Below are 19523 nucleotides of genomic sequence, written 5' to 3'. Positions count from 1 at the left end.
CAACCCCCTCCCCATCTCTGTAACCCCCTCCCCATCTCTGTAACTCCCTCCCTATCTCTGTAACCCCCTCCCTATCTCTGTAACCTCCTCCCTATCTCTGTAACCCCCTCCCCATCTCTGTAATCCCCCTCCCTATCTCTAGAACACAGAACATTCCAGCGCAGTACAGGCCCTTCGGCCCCTCGATGCTGTGCTGACCTGTGGAACCAATCTGAAGCCCATCGAACCTACACTATTCCATTCTCATCCATGTGCCTATCCCATGCCCATTTCAGTGCCTGTAAGGTTGGTGAGTCTGTTGCAGGCAGAACGTTCCACGCTCCCCTAATACTCTCTGAGTAAAGAAACTACCTCTGACATCTATCCTATATCTATCAGTTTAAAGCTATGTCCCCTGGTGCTCACCGTCCCCATCCTGAGGTAAAAGGCTCTCCCTGGCCACCCTAGCTAACCCTCTGATTATCTTATATGTCTTTATTAAGTCAACCTTCTTCTCTCTAACGAGAACAGCCTCAAGTCCCTCAGCCTTTCCTCTCAGACCTTCCCTCCAAACCAGGCAACATCCCGGTAAATCTCCTCTGAACCCTTTCCAAAGCTTCCACATCCTCCCTGTAATGCGGTGACCAGAACTGTACACCATACTCCAAGAGTGGCCACACAATGACCTCATGGTTCCGGAACTCTAACCCTTTCCCAATCAAAGCTAACATACCGTACGCCTTTTCTGTAACCTCTCCCAACCGCGTACCCACCTCCCCCACTCTACCTTCATTCTAAGGGGAGATGGACCGTTTAATGAGTCATAGTCTTAGAGAGTCAGAGAGAGATGTACAGCATGCAAAGAGACCCTTCAGCCCAACCCGTCCATGCCGACCCAGATATCCCAACCCAATCTAGTCCCACCTGCCAGCACCCGGCCCATATGCCTCCAAACCCTTCCTATTCATATACCCATCCAGATGCCTCTTAAATGCTGTAATTGTACCAGCCTCCACCACTTCCTCTGGCAGCTCATTCCATACACGTACCACCCTCTGGGTGAAAAAGTTGCCCCTGAGGTCTCTGTTAAACCTTTCCCCTCTCACCCTTACCCTATGCCCCTCTAGTTCTGGACGTCTCCACCTTGGCTGACGCTGGTCAGGGGGAGGTTACGCAGGCTGGGGGAAAGAGTCGAAATGTCGACGGGAATTCAAATGGACAGAGGAGGTGATCTGGAACAACACGGGGCTTTCGGAGGCTCTGTGAATGACAGATCGAAGGTGAGCGCACAGATGCAGTGGGACACCCAGACAGCGGATGGAATCGGGTCAGTATGGCCGAGGGTATTGCAGGTGAGACGACAGGAGGTATGTTCCAGCTGTCCAGGGTGTTGGTGAGTCAGCAAGGTAATACCGTGTACTCTATCAAGGCAACGACGTCCAGGCATTAGGCCCTGTTCAAACCACACTCTCCCGACGGGTCCTTGGGAGAATGTATTGAGAATGGGTTAACAGGTTTGGCCATTACTGACGGAGTTTAGAACAATGAGGGGTGATCAGACCGAAACAGAACAGGTTAGGGGGCAGGGTTAACAGGAGACACGTTGAGAGAATGTTTCAACTAGTGCGCTCCCTCAGCACTGACTCTCCGACAGTGCGGCACTCCCTCAGCACTGACCCTCCAACAGTGCAGCACTCCCTCAGCACTGATCCTCCGACAGTGCGGCATTCCGTCAGCACTGACCCTCCGACAGTGCCCACTCCCTCAGCACTGACCTTCTGACAGTCCCCACTCCCTCAGCACTGACCCTCCGATAGTGCGCGACTCCCTCAGCACTGACCCTCCGACAGTGCGGCACTCCCTCAGTCCTGACCCTCCGACAGTGCCCACTCCCTCAGCACTGACCCTCTGAGAGTCCCCACTCCCTCAGCACTGACCCTCCCACAGTGCGGTACTCCCCCAGCACTGACCCTCCAACAGTAAGCACTCCCTCAGCACTGTCCCTCCAACAGTGCGGCACTCCCTCAGCACTGACCCTCCAACAGTATAGCACTCCCTCAGCACTGACCCTCCGACAGTGCGGCACTCCCTCAGCACTGACCCTCTGACAATGCGGCACTCCCTCAGCACTGACCCTCCGACATTGCGGCGCTCCCTCAGCACTGACCCTCCGACAGTGCGGCACTCCCTCAGCACTGACCCTCCGACAGTGCCCACTCCCTCAGCACTGACCCTCTGACAGTCCCCACTCCCTCAGCACTGACCCTCCAACAGTATAGCACTCCCTCAGCACTGACCCTCCGACAGTGCGGCACTCCCTCAGCACTGACCCTCCGACAGTATAGCACTCCCTCAGCACTGACCCTCCGACAGTGCGGCACTGCCTCAGCACTGACCCTCCGACAGTGCGGCACTCCCTCAGCACTGATCCTCCGACAGTGCGGCACTCCCTCAGCACTGACCCTCCGATAGTGCACGACTCTCTCAGCACTGACTCTCCGACAGTGCGGCACTCCCTCAGCACTGACCCTCCAACAGTGCGGCACTCCCTCAACACTGACACTCCGACAGTGTGGCGCTCCCTCTGCACTGACCCTCCGACAGTGCGGCACTCCCTCAGCACTGACCCTCTGACAGTGCAGCACTCCCTCAGCACTGACCCTCCCACAGTGCGGCACTCCCTCAGCACTGACCCTCCCACAGTGCGGCACTCCCTCAGCACTGACCCTCTGACAATGCGGCACTCCCTCAGCACTGACCCTCCGACAGTGCGGCACTCCCTCAGCACTGACCCTCTGACAATGCGGCACTCCCTCAGCACTGACCCTCCGACAGTGCGGCGCTCCCTCAGCACTGACCCTCCGACAGTGCGGCACTCCCTCAGCACTGACCCTCCGACAGTGCCCACTCCCTCAGCACTGACCCTCTGACAGTCCCCACTCCCTCAGCACTGACCCTCCAACAGTATAGCACTCCCTCAGCACTGACCCTCCGACAGTGCGGCACTCCCTCAGCACTGACCCTCCGACAGTATAGCACTCCCTCAGCACTGACCCTCCGACAGTGCGGCACTGCCTCAGCACTGACCCTCCGACAGTGCGGCACTCCCTCAGCACTGATCCTCCGACAGTGCGGCACTCCCTCAGCACTGACCTTCCGATAGTGCACGACTCTCTCAGCACTGACTCTCCGACAGTGCGGCACTCCCTCAGCACTGACCCTCCAACAGTGCGGCACTCCCTCAACACTGACACTCCGACAGTGTGGCGCTCCCTCTGCACTGACCCTCCGACGGTGCGGCACTCCCTCAGCACTGACCCTCTGACAGTGCAGCACTCCCTCAGCACTGACCCTCCCACAGTGCGGCACTCCCTCAGCACTGACCCTCCCACAGTGCGGCACTCCCTCAGCACTGACCCTCTGACAATGCGGCACTCCCTCAGCACTGACCCTCCGACAGTGCGGCGCTCCCTCAGCACTGACCCTCCGACAGTGCGGCACTCCCTCAGCACTGACCCTCCGACAGTGCCCACTCCCTCAGCACTGACCCCCCGACAGTGCGGCACTCCCTCAGCACTGATCCTCCGATAGTGCCCACTCCCTCAGCACTGACCCTCTGACAGTCCCCACTCCCTCAGCACTGACCCTCCAACAGTATAGCACTCCCTCAGCACTGACCCTCCGACAGTGCGGCACTCCCTCAGCACTGACCCTCCGACAGTATAGCACTCCCTCAGCACTGACCCTCCGACAGTGCGGCACTGCCTCAGCACTGACCCTCCGACAGTGCGGCACTCCCTCAGCACTGACCCTCCGACAGTATAGCACTCCCTCAGCACTGACCCTCCGACAGTGCGGCACTCCTCAGCACTGACCCTCCGACAGTGCGGCACTCCCTCAGCACTGATCCTCCGACAGTGCGGCACTCCCTCAGCACTGACCCTCCGATAGTGCACGACTCTCTCAGCACTGACTCTCCGACAGTGCGGCACTCCCTCAGCACTGACCCTCCGACAGTGCGGCACTCCCTCAACACTGACACTCCGACAGTGTGGCGCTCCCTCTGCACTGACCCTCCGACAGTGCGGCACTCCCTCAGCACTGACCCTCTGACAGTGCAGCACTCCCTCAGCACTGACCCTCCCACAGTGCGGCACTCCCTCAGCACTGACCCTCCCACAGTGCGGCACTCCCTCAGCACTGACCCTCTGACAATGCGGCACTCCCTCAGCACTGACCCTCCGACAGTGCGGCGCTCCCTCAGCACTGACCCTCCGACAGTGCGGCACTCCCTCAGCACTGACCCTCCGACAGTGCCCACTCCCTCAGCACTGACCCCCCGACAGTGCGGCACTCCCTCAGCACTGATTCTCCGACAGTGCCCACTCCCTCAGCACTGACCCTCTGACAGTCCCCACTCCCTCAGCACTGACCCTCCAACAGTATAGCACTCCCTCAGCACTGACCCTCCGACAGTGCGGCACTCCCTCAGCACTGACCCTCCGACAGTATAGCACTCCCTCAGCACTGACCCTCCGACAGTGCGGCACTGCCTCAGCACTGACCCTCCGACAGTGCGGCACTCCCTCAGCACTGATCCTCCGACAGTGCGGCACTCCCTCAGCACTGACCCTCCGATAGTGCACGACTCTCTCAGCACTGACTCTCCGACAGTGCGGCACTCCCTCAGCACTGACCCTCCGACAGTGCGGCACTCCCTCAACACTGACACTCCGACGGTGTGGCGCTCCCTCTGCACTGACCCTCCGACAGTGCGGCACTCCCTCAGCACTGACCCTCTGACAGTGCGGCACTCCCTCAGCACTGACCCTCCCACAGTGCGGCACTCCCTCAGCACTGACCCTCCCACAGTGCGGCACTCCCTCAGCACTGACCCTCTGACATTACGGTACTCCCTCAGCACTGACCCTCCGACAGTGCGACGTTCCCTCAGCACTGACCCTCCGACAGTGCGACGTTCCCTCAGCACTGATCCTCCGACAGTGCGGCACTCCCTCAGCACTGACCCTCTGACAGTCCCCACTCCCTCAGCACTGACCCTCCCACAGTGCGGTACTCCCTCAGCACTGACCCTCCAACAGTGCGGCACTCCCTTAGCACTGACCCTCCCACAGTGCGGCACTCCCTCAGCACTGACCCTCCAACAGTATAGCACTCCCTCAGCACTGACCCTCCGACAGTGCGGCACTCCCTCAGCACTGACCCTCTGACAATGCGGCACTCCCTCAGCACTGACCCTCCGACAGTGCGGCACTCCCTCAGAACTGACCTTCCGACAGTGCCCACTCCCTCAGCACTGACCCCCCGACAGTGCGGCACTCCCTCAGCACTGATCCTCCAACAGTGCCCACTCCCTCAGCACTGACCCTCTGACAGTCCCCACTCCCTCAGCACTGACCCTCCCACAGTGCGGCACTCCCTCAGCACTGACCCTCCAACAGTAAGCACTCCCTCAGCACTGACCCTCCAACAGTATAGCACTCCCTCAGCACTGACCCTCCAACAGTGCGGCACTCCCTCAGCACTGATCCTCCGACAGTGCGGCACTCCCTCAGCACTGATCCTCCGACAGTGCCCACTCCCTCAGCACTGACCCTCTGACAGTGCCCACTCCCTCAGCACTGACCATCCGATAGTGCGCGACTCTCTCAACACTGACTCTCCGACAGTGCGGTACTCCCTCAGCACTGACCCTCCGACAGTGCGGCACTCCCTCAGCACTGACCCTCCGACAGTGCCCACTCCCTCAGCACTGACCCCCCGACAGTGCGGCACTCCCTCAGCACTGATCCTCCGACAGTGCCCACTCCCTCAGCACTGACCCTCTGACAGTCCCCACTCCCTCAGCACTGACCCTCCGACCGTGCGGCACTCCCTCAGCACTGACCCTCCAACAGTAAGCACTCCCTCAGCACTGACCCTCCAACAGTGCGACACTCCCTCAGCACTGACCCTCCAACAGTATAGCACTCCCTCAGCACTGACCGTCCAACAGTGTGGCACTCCCTCAGCACTGATCCTCCGACAGTGCGGCACTCCCTCAGCACTGATCCTCCGACAGTGCCCACTCCCTCAGCACTGACCCTCTGACAGTCCCCACTCCCTCAGCACTGACCATCCGACAGTGCGGCACTCCCTCAGCACTGACCCTCCGACAGTGCCCACTCCCTCAGCACTGACCCTCTGACAGTCCCCACTCCCTCAGCACTGACCCTCCGACAGTGCGGTACTCCCCCAGAACTGACCCTCCAACAGTAAGCACTCCCTCAGCACTGTCCCTCCAACAGTGCGGCACTCCCTCAGCACTGACCCTCCAACAGTATAGCACTCCCTCAGCACTGACCCTCCGACAGTGCCCACTCCCTCAGCACTGACCTTCTGACAGTTCCCCACTCCCTCAGCACTGACCCTCCGATAGTGCGCGACTCCCTCTGCACTGACCCTCCGACAGTGCGGCACTCCCTCAGTACTGACCCTCCGACAGTCCCCACTCCCTCAGCACTGACCCTCCCACAGTGCGGTACTCCCCCAGCACTGACCCTCCAACAGTAAGCACTCCCTCAGCACTGTCCCTCCAACAGTGCGGCACTCCCTCAGCACTGACCCTCCAACAGTATAGCACTCCCTCAGCACTGACCCTCCGACAGTGCGGCACTCCCTCAGCACTGACCCTCTGACAATGCGGCACTCCCTCAGCACTGACCCTCCGACAGTGCGGCGCTCCCTCAGCACTGACCCTCCGACAGTGCGGCACTCCCTCAGCACTGACCCTCCGACAGTGCCCACTCCCTCAGCACTGACCCCCCGACAGTGCGGCACTCCCTCAGCACTGATCCTCCGACAGTGCGGCACTCCCTCAGCACTGACCCTCCGACAGTATAGCACTCCCTCAGCACTGACCCTCCGACAGTGCGGCACTCCCTCAGCACTGACCCTCCGACAGTGCCCACTCCCTCAGCACTGACCCCCCGACAGTGCGGCACTCCCTCAGCACTGACCCTCTGACAGTGCGGCACTCCCTCAGCACTGACCCTCCGACAGTATAGCACTCCCTCAGCACTGACCCTCCGACAGTGCGGCACTGCCTCAGCACTGACCCTCTGACAGTGCGGCACTCCCTCAGCACTGACCCTCCGATAGTGCACGACTCTCTCAGCACTGACTCTCCGACAGTGCGGCACTCCCTCAGCACTGACCCTCCGACAGTGCGGCACTCCCTCAACACTGACACTCCGACAGTGTGGCGCTCCCTCTGCACTGACCCTCCGACAGTGCGGCACTCCCTCAGCACTGACCCTCTGACAGTGCGGCACTCCCTCAGCACTGACCCTCTGACAGTGCGGCACTCCCTCAGCACTGACCCTCCCACAGTGCGGCACTCCCTCAGCACTGACCCTCCCACAGTGCGGCACTCCCTCAGCACTGACCCTCTGACATTACGGTACTCCCTCAGCACTGACCCTCCGACAGTGCGACGTTCCCTCAGCACTGATCCTCCGACAGTGCGGCACTCCCTCAGCACTGACCCTCTGACAGTCCCCACTCCCTCAGCACTGACCCTCCCACAGTGCGGTACTCCCTCAGCACTGACCCTCCAACAGTGCGGCACTCCCTTAGCACTGACCCTCCCACAGTGCGGCACTCCCTCAGCACTGACCCTCCAACAGTATAGCACTCCCTCAGCACTGACCCTCCGACAGTGCGGCACTCCCTCAGCACTGACCCTCTGACAATGCGGCACTCCCTCAGCACTGACCCTCCGACAGTGCGGCGCTCCCTCAGCACTGACCCTCCGACAGTGCGGCACTCCCTCAGCACTGACCCTCCGACAGTGCCCACTCCCTCAGCACTGACCCCCCGACAGTGCGGCACTCCCTCAGCACTGACCCTCCCACAGTGCGGCACTCCCTCAGCACTGACCCTCCAACAGTAAGCACTCCCTCAGCACTGACCCTCCAACAGTATAGCACTCCCTCAGCACTGATCCTCCGACAGTGCGGCACTCCCTCAGCACTGATCCTCCGACAGTGCCCACTCCCTCAGCACTGACCCTCTGACAGTGCCCACTCCCTCAGCACTGACCATCCGATAGTGCGCGACTCTCTCAGCACTGACTCTCCGACAGTGCGGTACTCCCTCAGCACTGACCCTCCGACAGTGCCCACTCCCTCAGCACTGACCCTCCGACAGTGCGGCACTCCCTCAGCACTGACCCTCCGACAGTGCCCACTCCCTCAGCACTGACCCTCTGACAGTCCCCACTCCCTCAGCACTGACCCTCCGACAGTGCGGCACTCCCTCAGCACTGACCCTCCAACAGTAAGCACTCCCTCAGCACTGACCCTCCAACAGTGCGACACTCCCTCAGCACTGACCCTCCAACAGTATAGCACTCCCTCAGCACTGACCCTCCAACAGTGCGGCACTCCCTCAGCACTGATCCTCCGACAGTGCGGCACTCCCTCAGCACTGATCCTCCGACAGTGCCCACTCCCTCAGCACTGACCCTCTGACAGTCCCCACTCCCTCAGCACTGACCATCCGACAGTGCGGCACTCCCTCAGCACTGACACTCCGACAGTGCGGCACTCCCTCAGCACTGATCCTCCGACAGTGCCCACTCCCTCAGCACTGACCCTCTGACAGTCCCCACTCCCTCAGCACTGACCCTCCGACAGTGCGGCACTCCCTCAGCACTGACCCTCCAACAGTAAGCACTCCCTCAGCACTGACCCTCCAACAGTGTGACACTCCCTCAGCACTGACCCTCCAACAGTAAGCACTCCCTCAGCACTGACCCTCCAACAGTGCGACACTCCCTCAGCACTGACCCTCCAACAGTGTGACACTCCCTCAGCACTGACCCTCCAACAGTAAGCACTCCCTCAGCACTGACCCTCCAACAGTGCGGCACTCCCTCAGCACTGATCCTCCGACAGTGCGGCGCTCCCTCAGCACTGACCCTCCGACAGTGCCCACTCTCTCAGCACTGACCCCCCGACAGTGCGGCACTCCCTCAGCACTGATCCTCCGACAGTGCCCACTCCCTCAGCACTGACCCTCTGACAGTCCCCACTCCCTCAGCACTGACCCTCCGACAGTGCGGCACTCCCTCAGCACTGACCCTCCAACAGTAAGCACTCCCTCAGCACTGACCCTCCAACAGTGCGACACTCCCTCAGCACTGACCCTCCAACAGTATAGCACTCCCTCAGCACTGACCCTCCAACAGTGCGGCACTCCCTCAGCACTGATCCTCCGACAGTGCGGCACTCCCTCAGCACTGATCCTCCGACAGTAAGCACTCCCTCAGCACTGACCCTCTGACAGTCCCCACTCCCTCAGCACTGACCATCCGACTGTGCGGCACTCCCTCAGCACTGACACTCCGACAGTGCGGCACTCCCTCAGCACTGACACTCTGACAGTGCGGCACTCCCTCAGCACTGATCCTCCGACAGTGCCCACTCCCTCAGCACTGACCCTCTGACAGTCCCCACTCCCTCAGCACTGACCCTCCGACAGTGCGGCACTCCCTCAGCACTGACCCTCCAACAGTAAGCACTCCCTCAGCACTGACCCTCCAACAGTGTGACACTCCCTCAGCACTGACCCTCCAACAGTATAGCACTCCCTCAGCACTGACCCCCCAACAGTGCGGCACTCCATCAGCACTGATCCTCCGACAGTGCGGCACTCCCTCAGCACTGATCCTCCGACAGTGCCCACTCCCTCAGCACTGACCCTCTGACAGTCCCCACTCCCTCTGCACTGACCCTCTGACAGTGCGGCACTCCCTCAGCACTGACCCTCTGACAGTGCCCACTCCCTCAGTACGGACACTCCGACAGTGCGGCACTTCCTCAGCCCTGACCTTCTGACCGTGCGGCACTCCCTCAGCACTGACCTTCCGACAGTGCGGCACTCCCTAAGCACTGACGCTCTGACAGTGCCCACTCCCTCAGCACTGACCCTCTGACAGTGCGGCACTCCCTAAGCACTGACGCTCTGACAGTGCCCACTCCCTCAGCACTGACCCTCCGACAGTGCGGCACTCCCTCAGCACTGACCCTCCGACAGTGCGGCACTCCCTCAGCACTGACCCTCCCACAGTGCGGCACTCCCTCAGCACTGACCCTCCCACAGTGCGGCATTCCCTCAGCACTGACCCTCCGACAGTGCCCACTCCCTCAGCACTGACCCTCTGACAGTGCCCACTCCCTCAGTACGGACACTCCGACAGTGCGGCACTTCCTCAGCCCTGACCTTCTGACCGTGCGGCACTCCCTCAGCACTGACCTTCCGACAGTGCCCACTCCCTCAGCACTGACCCTCTGACAGTGCGGCACTCCCTAAGCACTGACGCTCTGACAGTGCCCACTCCCTCAGCACTGACCCTCCGACAGTGCGGCACTCCCTCAGCACTGACCCTCCGACAGTGCGGCACTCCCTCAGCACTGACCCTCCGACAGTGCGGCACTCCCTCAGCACTGACCCTCCGACAGTGCAGCACTCCCTCAGCACTGACCCTCCCACAGTGCGGCACTCCCTCAGCACTGACCCTCCCACAGTGCGGCATTCCCTCAGCACTGACCCTCCGACAGTGCCCACTCCCTCAGCACTGACCCTCTGACAGTCCCCACTCCCTCAGTACGGACACTCCGACAGTGCGGCACTCCCTCAGCACTGACCCTCCCACAGTGCGGCACTCCCTCAGCACTGACCCTCCCACAGTGCGGCACTCCCTCAGCACTGACCCTCCCACAGTGCGGCACTCCCTCAGCACTGACCCTCTGACATTGCGGTACTCCCTCAGCACTGACCCTCCGACAGTGCGGCACTCCCTCAGCACTGACCCTCCCACAGTGCGGCACTCCCTCAGCACTGACCCTCCCACAGTGCGGCATTCCCTCAGCACTGACCCTCCGACAGTGCCCACTCCCTCAGCACTGACCCTCTGACAGTGCCCACTCCCTCAGTACGGACACTCCGACAGTGCGGCACTTCCTCAGCCCTGACCTTCTGACCGTGCGGCACTCCCTCAGCACTGACCTTCCGACAGTGCCCACTCCCTCAGCACTGACCCTCTGACAGTCCCCACTCCCTCAGCACTGACCCTCTGACAGTGCGGCACTCCCTAAGCACTGACGCTCTGACAGTGCCCACTCCCTCAGCACTGACCCTCCGACAGTGCGGCACTCCCTCAGCACTGACCCTCCCACAGTGCGGCACTCCCTCAGCACTGACCCTCCCACAGTGCGGCACTCCCTCAGCACTGACCCTCCCACAGTGCGGCACTCCCTCAGCACTGACCCTCTGACATTGCGGTACTCCCTCAGCACTGACCCTCCCACAGTGCGGCACTCCCTCAGCACTGACCCTCCCACAGTGCGGCACTCCCTCAGCACTGACCCTCCCACAGTGCGGCACTCCCTCAGCACTGACCCTCTGACATTGCGGTACTCCCTCAGCACTGACCCTCCCACAGTGCGGCACTCCTCAGCACTGATCCTCCGACAGTGCGGCACTCCGTCAGCACTGACCCTCCGACAGTGCCCACTCCCTCAGCACTGACCTTCTGACAGTCCCCACTCCCTCAGCACTGACCCTCCGATAGTGCGCGACTCCCTCTGCACTGACCCTCCGACAGTGCGGCACTCCCTCAGTACTGACCCTCCGACAGTCCCCACTCCCTCAGCACTGACCCTCCCACAGTGCGGTACTCCCCCAGCACTGACCCTCCAACAGTAAGCACTCCCTCAGCACTGTCCCTCCAACAGTGCGGCACTCCCTCAGCACTGACCCTCCGACAGTATAGCACTCCCTCAGCACTGACCCTCCGACAGTGCGGCACTCCCTCAGCACTGACCCTCTGACAATGCGGCACTCCCTCAGCACTGACCCTCCGACAGTGCGGCGCTCCCTCAGCACTGACCCTCCGACAGTGCGGCACTCCCTCAGCACTGACCCTCCGACAGTGCCCACTCCCTCAGCACTGACCCCCCGACAGTGCGGCACTCCCTCAGCACTGATCCTCCGACAGTGCCCACTCCCTCAGCACTGACCCTCTGACAGTCCCCACTCCCTCAGCACTGACCCTCCAACAGTATAGCACTCCCTCAGCACTGACCCTCCGACAGTGCGGCACTCCCTCAGCACTGACCCTCCGACAGTATAGCACTCCCTCAGCACTGACCCTCCGACAGTGCGGCACTGCCTCAGCACTGACCCTCTGACAGTGCGGCACTCCCTCAGCACTGACCCTCCGATAGTGCACGACTCTCTCAGCACTGACTCTCCGACAGTGCGGCACTCCCTCAGCACTGACCCTCCGACAGTGCGGCACTCCCTCAACACTGACACTCCGACAGTGTGGCGCTCCCTCTGCACTGACCCTCCGACAGTGCGGCACTCCCTCAGCACTGACCCTCTGACAGTGCGGCACTCCCTCAGCACTGACCCTCTGACAGTGCGGCACTCCCTCAGCACTGACCCTCCCACAGTGCGGCACTCCCTCAGCACTGACCCTCTGACATTACGGTACTCCCTCAGCACTGACCCTCCGACAGTGCGACGTTCCCTCAGCACTGATCCTCCGACAGTGCGGCACTCCCTCAGCACTGACCCTCTGACAGTCCCCACTCCCTCAGCACTGACCCTCCCACAGTGCGGTACTCCCTCAGCACTGACCCTCCAACAGTGCGGCACTCCCTTAGCACTGACCCTCCCACAGTGCGGCACTCCCTCAGCACTGACCCTCCAACAGTATAGCACTCCCTCAGCACTGACCCTCCGACAGTGCGGCACTCCCTCAGCACTGACCCTCTGACAATGCGGCACTCCCTCAGCACTGACCCTCCGACAGTGCGGCGCTCCCTCAGCACTGACCCTCCGACAGTGCGGCACTCCCTCAGCACTGACCCTCCGACAGTGCCCACTCCCTCAGCACTGACCCCCCGACAGTGCGGCACTCCCTCAGCACTGATCCTCCAACAGTGCCCACTCCCTCAGCACTGACCCTCTGACAGTCCCCACTCCCTCAGCACTGACCCTCCCACAGTGCGGCACTCCCTCAGCACTGACCCTCCAACAGTAAGCACTCCCTCAGCACTGACCCTCCAACAGTATAGCACTCCCTCAGCACTGACCCTCCAACAGTGCGGCACTCCCTCAGCACTGATCCTCCGACAGTGCGCGACTCTCTCAGCACTGACTCTCCGACAGTGCGGTACTCCCTCAGCACTGACCCTCCGACAGTGCCCACTCCCTCAGCACTGACCCTCCGACAGTGCGGCACTCCCTCAGCACTGACCCTCCGACAGTGCCCACTCCCTCAGCACTGACCCTCTGACAGTCCCCACTCCCTCAGCACTGACCCTCCGACAGTGCGGCACTCCCTCAGCACTGACCCTCCAACAGTAAGCACTCCCTCAGCACTGACCCTCCAACAGTGCGACACTCCCTCAGCACTGACCCTCCAACAGTATAGCACTCCCTCAGCACTGACCCTCCAACAGTGCGGCACTCCCTCAGCACTGATCCTCCGACAGTGCGGCACTCCCTCAGCACTGATCCTCCGACAGTGCCCACTCCCTCAGCACTGACCCTCTGACAGTCCCCACTCCCTCAGCACTGACCATCCGACAGTGCGGCACTCCCTCAGCACTGACACTCCGACAGTGCGGCACTCCCTCAGCACTGATCCTCCGACAGTGCCCACTCCCTCAGCACTGACCCTCTGACAGTCCCCACTCCCTCAGCACTGACCCTCCGACAGTGCGGCACTCCCTCAGCACTGACCCTCCAACAGTAAGCACTCCCTCAGCACTGACCCTCCAACAGTGTGACACTCCCTCAGCACTGACCCTCCAACAGTAAGCACTCCCTCAGCACTGACCCTCCAACAGTGCGACACTCCCTCAGCACTGACCCTCCAACAGTGTGACACTCCCTCAGCACTGACCCTCCAACAGTAAGCACTCCCTCAGCACTGACCCTCCAACAGTGCGGCACTCCCTCAGCACTGATCCTCCGACAGTGCGGCGCTCCCTCAGCACTGACCCTCCGACAGTGCCCACTCTCTCAGCACTGACCCCCCGACAGTGCGGCACTCCCTCAGCACTGATCCTCCGACAGTGCCCACTCCCTCAGCACTGACCCTCTGACAGTCCCCACTCCCTCAGCACTGACCCTCCGACAGTGCGGCACTCCCTCAGCACTGACCCTCCAACAGTAAGCACTCCCTCAGCACTGACCCTCCAACAGTGCGACACTCCCTCAGCACTGACCCTCCAACAGTATAGCACTCCCTCAGCACTGACCCTCCAACAGTGCGGCACTCCCTCAGCACTGATCCTCCGACAGTGCGGCACTCCCTCAGCACTGATCCTCCGACAGTGCCCACTCCCTCAGCACTGACCCTCTGACAGTCCCCACTCCCTCAGCACTGACCATCCGACAGTGCGGCACTCCCTCAGCACTGACACTCCGACAGTGCGGCACTCCCTCAGCACTGACACTCTGACAGTGCGGCACTCCCTCAGCACTGATCCTCCGACAGTGCCCACTCCCTCAGCACTGACCCTCTGACAGTCCCCACTCCCTCAGCACTGACCCTCCGACAGTGCGGCACTCCCTCAGTACTGACCCTCCAACAGTAAGCACTCCCTCAGCACTGACCCTCCAACAGTGTGACACTCCCTCAGCACTGACCCTCCAACAGTATAGCACTCCCTCAGCACTGACCCCCCAACAGTGCGGCACTCCCTCAGCACTGATCCTCCGACAGTGCGGCACTCCCTCAGCACTGATCCTCCGACAGTGCCCACTCCCTCAGCACTGACCCTCTGACAGTCCCCACTCCCTCTGCACTGACCCTCTGACAGTGCGGCACTCCCTCAGCACTGACCCTCTGACAGTGCCCACTCCCTCAGTACGGACACTCCGACAGTGCGGCACTTCCTCAGCCCTGACCTTCTGACCGTGCGGCACTCCCTCAGCACTGACCTTCCGACAGTGCCCACTCCCTCAGCACTGACCATCTGACAGTCCCCACTCCCTCAGCACTGACCCTCTGACAGTGCGGCACTCCCTAAGCACTGACGCTCTGACAGTGCCCACTCCCTCAGCACTGACCCTCCGACAGTGCGGCACTCCCTCAGCACTGACCCTCCGACAGTGCGGCACTCCCTCAGCACTGACCCTCCCACAGTGCGGCACTCCCTCAGCACTGACCCTCCGACAGTGCAGCACTCCCTCAGCACTGACCCTCCCACAGTGCGGCACTCCCTCAGCACTGACCCTCCCACAGTGCGGCATTCCCTCAGCACTGACCCTCCGACAGTGCCCACTCCCTCAGCACTGACCCTCTGACAGTGCCCACTCCCTCAGTACGGACACTCCGACAGTGCGGCACTCCCTCAGCACTGACCCTCCCACAGTGCGGCACTCCCTCAGCACTGACCCTCCCACAGTGCGGCACTCCCTCAGCACTGACCCTCCCACAGTGCGGCACTCCCTCAGCACTGACCCTCTGACATTGCGGTACTCCCTCAGCACTGACCCTCCGACAGTGCGGCACTCCCTCAGCACTGACCCTCCCACAGTGCGGCACTCCCTCAGCACTGACCCTCCCACAGTGCGGCATTCCCTCAGCACTGACCCTCCGACAGTGCCCACTCCCTCAGCACTGACCCTCTGACAGTGCCCACTCCCTCAGTACGGACACTCCGACAGTGCGGCACTTCCTCAGCCCTGACCTTCTGACCGTGCGGCACTCCCTCAGCACTGACCTTCCGACAGTGCCCACTCCCTCAGCACTGACCCTCTGACAGTCCCCACTCCCTCAGCACTGACCCTCTGACAGTGCGGCACTCCCTGAGCACTGACGCTCTGACAGTGCCCACTCCCTCAGCACTGACCCTCCGACAGTGCGGCACTCCCTCAGCACTGACCCTCCCACAGTGCGGCACTCCCTCAGCACTGACCCTCCCACAGTGCGGCACTCCCTCAGCACTGACCCTCCCACAGTGCGGCACTCCCTCAGCACTGACCCTCTGACATTGCGGTACTCCCTCAGCACTGACCCTCCCACAGTGCGGCACTCCCTCAGCACTGACCCTCCCACAGTGCGGCACTCCCTCAGCACTGACCCTCCCACAGTGCGGCACTCCCTCAGCACTGACCCTCTGACATTGCGGTACTCCCTCAGCACTGACCCTCCGACAGTGCGGCGCTCCCTCAGCACTGACCCTCCGACAGTGCGGCACTCCCTCAGCACTGACCCTCCGACAGTGCGGCACTCCCTCAGCACTGACCCTCCGACAGTGCGGCGCTCCCTGAGTCGTGTCAGTGTAGCTTTGGATGTGGGCTTTGGGGATTTGGACTGTGTATGTTGTGGTATCCCGTGACCCTATTGCCCTGAGCACGGAACCTTCCGGAGATCCCTGGCTGCGCACCCTCCTGTCGGTATCTCTCTGCTCAGTCGATCATTTGGATGGTCCTTGGGAATCCCAGAGTGCGGCTGGGCGTTTCCGGGGGTACGTGGGCGGATTTTACCGGTGAGGGAGATACAGTTAGTGGGAGACTGTACCGTAACCGAGTCACCGTTATCCGCGGTGACTCAGCACAGCTGTTATCTTCACTGACTTGTGAGAAGGAACGTTCTGGAACCGGACTCTGGGAAACTCTCCTTCTGGTCGATTCCGTGCACGGCCCATTTTTGGGAAGGCTGTCAACATCTTAAAGTAGGTGCCAAGGTCACGCACCCGATTGGTAATCGGTGATTAATCGATGACAGCCATTCGGCCAGAACCCATCTCTGCAACAGCATGGAATGCAGACACTTCGGCCCAACTCCTCCATGCTGACCCAGATATCCCAACTCAATCTAGTCCCACCTGCCAGCACCCGGCCCATATCCCTCCAAACCCTTCCTATTCATATACCCATCCAAATGCCTCTTAAATGTTGTAATTGTACCAGCCTCCACCACTTCCTCTGGCAGCTCATTCCATACACGTACCACCCTCTGTGTGAAAAAGTTGCCCCTTAGGTCTCTTTTATATCTTTCCCCTCTCACCCTAAACCTATGCCCCTCTAGTTCTGGACTCCCCCACCCCAGGGAAAAGACTTTGCCTATTTATCCTATCCATGCCCCTCATGATTTTATAAACCTCTATAAGGTCACCCCTCAGCCTCCGACGCTCCAGGGAAAACAGCCCCAGCCTGTTCAGCCTCTCCCTGTAGCTCAAACCCTCCAACCCTGGCAAACATCCTTGTAAATCTTTCCTGATCCCTCTCCATTTTAACGATACCCATCCGAGAGAACGATCCTGCTCCCTTCGCCCTGCTATCCCTACCAACCTTGCTTCCCTCTTCCATTGACAGTCCCAGACCTTTCCTGGGAATCTCTGTTGGATCTGAGTTCCGTTAGGATGTGTTGCATCTCCCAATCTGAGGGGATGTTTACCTCCACCACCATCCCTCCAGCCTTGCCAACCCTCAGCGCCGAAGGTAGGTGCTAAACTTGGCCTATCGACCTGATGAGGGGCCGAATGGCCTGCGCCTTGTCTTTGTTTGGATGTTAGGACAGAGAGAGACATTCCCCGTGTATTTGGATGGCATTTCACGATTTGAGAGTGACACAGTACTAGGAGAAACTGTGTTCAGGGACGGAGGATCCCACTTTTACAGGACGCAGTCCGTTGGGTGGAGAGCTGAATTTGGAATGTCTGGAATGTTTCCCTGAAGAACACAGGGAACTGGAATCAATGGAAGAAAGGGGATTAAAAATGAGAGGGGTCAGAGGGATATTGTTGGGAATGAGGTGTTTGGGTGATAAGGAGAGGCAGAAAAGACTGGGACTGTTTTCCCTGGAGCGTCGGAGGCTGAGGGGTGACCTTATAGGGGTTTATAAAATCATGAGGGGGATGGATAGGGTAAATCCACAAGGTATCCCGAGTGGGGTGGTGGTAGATTTTGAGGCTGGGATGATATGTTCAGAAGGAGAGAGGACAACGTTATAAAAAACACAAGAGGCTTTTTTTTACCTAGAGATTGGTCTGTGTGGGGAATGACCTTCCTGAGGAAGTGAGGGGTGTGGGGACAGTTACAGCGTTTAAAAGACATTTGGATAAGGACATGAACAGTTGGTTTGGGTGGATTGGCTTTGGGAAATTGTCCCATAGTGCCCAGGGATGTGCAGGTTAGGGTGGATTGGCCATGCTAAATTGTCCCATAGTGCCCAGGGATGTGCAGGTTAGGGTGGATTGGCCATGCTAAATTGTCCCATAGTGCCCAGGGATGTGCAGGTTAGGGTGGATTGGCCATGGGAAATTGTCCCACATACAGATGCACACACTCACACGCACTCTCTGACACACACACACACACACACACACACACTCATACACTCACATACAAACACTCCCAGACACAAAAATACATACACTCACTGTCTCTCTCTCTCACACGCATACACCCACACACATACACATGCTCCCTCTCCCTCCCTCTCATCCACACCGTGTGAGGGTGAGTCAGCACTATAGCTGTACAGCTGCAGAGTGGGATTCGGAAAACCGTGTCCAACCACGGGATACCGAATCTCCTCATTGCTGGAAATATCTGGGTGAGTCCCACTGGGGAATTGTGTCCCGCTCTGGGAAGGATGGGAAATCCTGAGATCGAATGCAAAAACAGAACTCTTGGGAATGCTCCCAGGCTTGTGAGAGACCGGGAATGCCTGGTATTGTCTCTCTCCGAGCTGGGGATGGTTAGGGGGAAGATTGAGAATCCCTGGGAGCGGCATTCGATCCAGGGAAAGACTGTTCTGAGGAGCAGAAGGGTCAGTCGGCCGAGGGACACAGGCTGAAGGGGGTTCGGGAATGGACCAGCAGACGGGGAGATGGAGGAGAGGTTGTTTCCTGACCCAGTGAGTGGAGATCTGGGATACCTGGCCCAAAAGGGAGTGGATTCAGCAGGAACTTTCAAACATTTGGGGAGAGATGAGACAGAGCCATTCTGGGTGGGGGAAGTGGAGAAGGACTGAGGGCTCAGAGAGCTGGGCAGGAGCAGATTGGGCTAGTCTGGGAGGCAGAATGGCCTCTCCCTGTCTCGTTTGATTCTGCAATGTGCTTTCCCTGAAGATGGGAATAAATGCAGTTGGGTCAATGAGGGCGTTGGGAGGGAGAGAGAGACAGAGAGAGAGAGAAAGAGGCAGATAGAGAGAGACAGAGAGAGAGAGAAAGAGGCAGATAGAGAGAGACAGAGAGAGACAGAGAGAGAGAGAGACAGAGAGAGAGAGAAAGAGGCAGATAGAGAGAGACAGAGAGAGACAGAGAGAGAGAAAGAGAGAGAGAGAGAGAGACAGAGAGAGAGAGACAGAGAGACAGAGAGACAGAGAGAGAGAGACAGAGAGAGACAGAGAGAGAAAGAGACAGAGAGAGAAAGAGACAGAGAAAGAGAGACAGAGAGAGAGAGGGGAGAGACAGAGACACAGAGAGAGGGGAGAGACACAGAGA

Source organism: Hemiscyllium ocellatum, chromosome 5 (genome assembly GCF_020745735.1).
Source record: "Hemiscyllium ocellatum isolate sHemOce1 chromosome 5, sHemOce1.pat.X.cur, whole genome shotgun sequence".
In the NCBI taxonomy this organism is placed as follows: Eukaryota; Metazoa; Chordata; class Chondrichthyes; order Orectolobiformes; family Hemiscylliidae; genus Hemiscyllium; species Hemiscyllium ocellatum.
The sequence above is the reverse complement of the archived record's forward strand: the minus strand, read 5'-3'. Positions refer to the sequence as shown.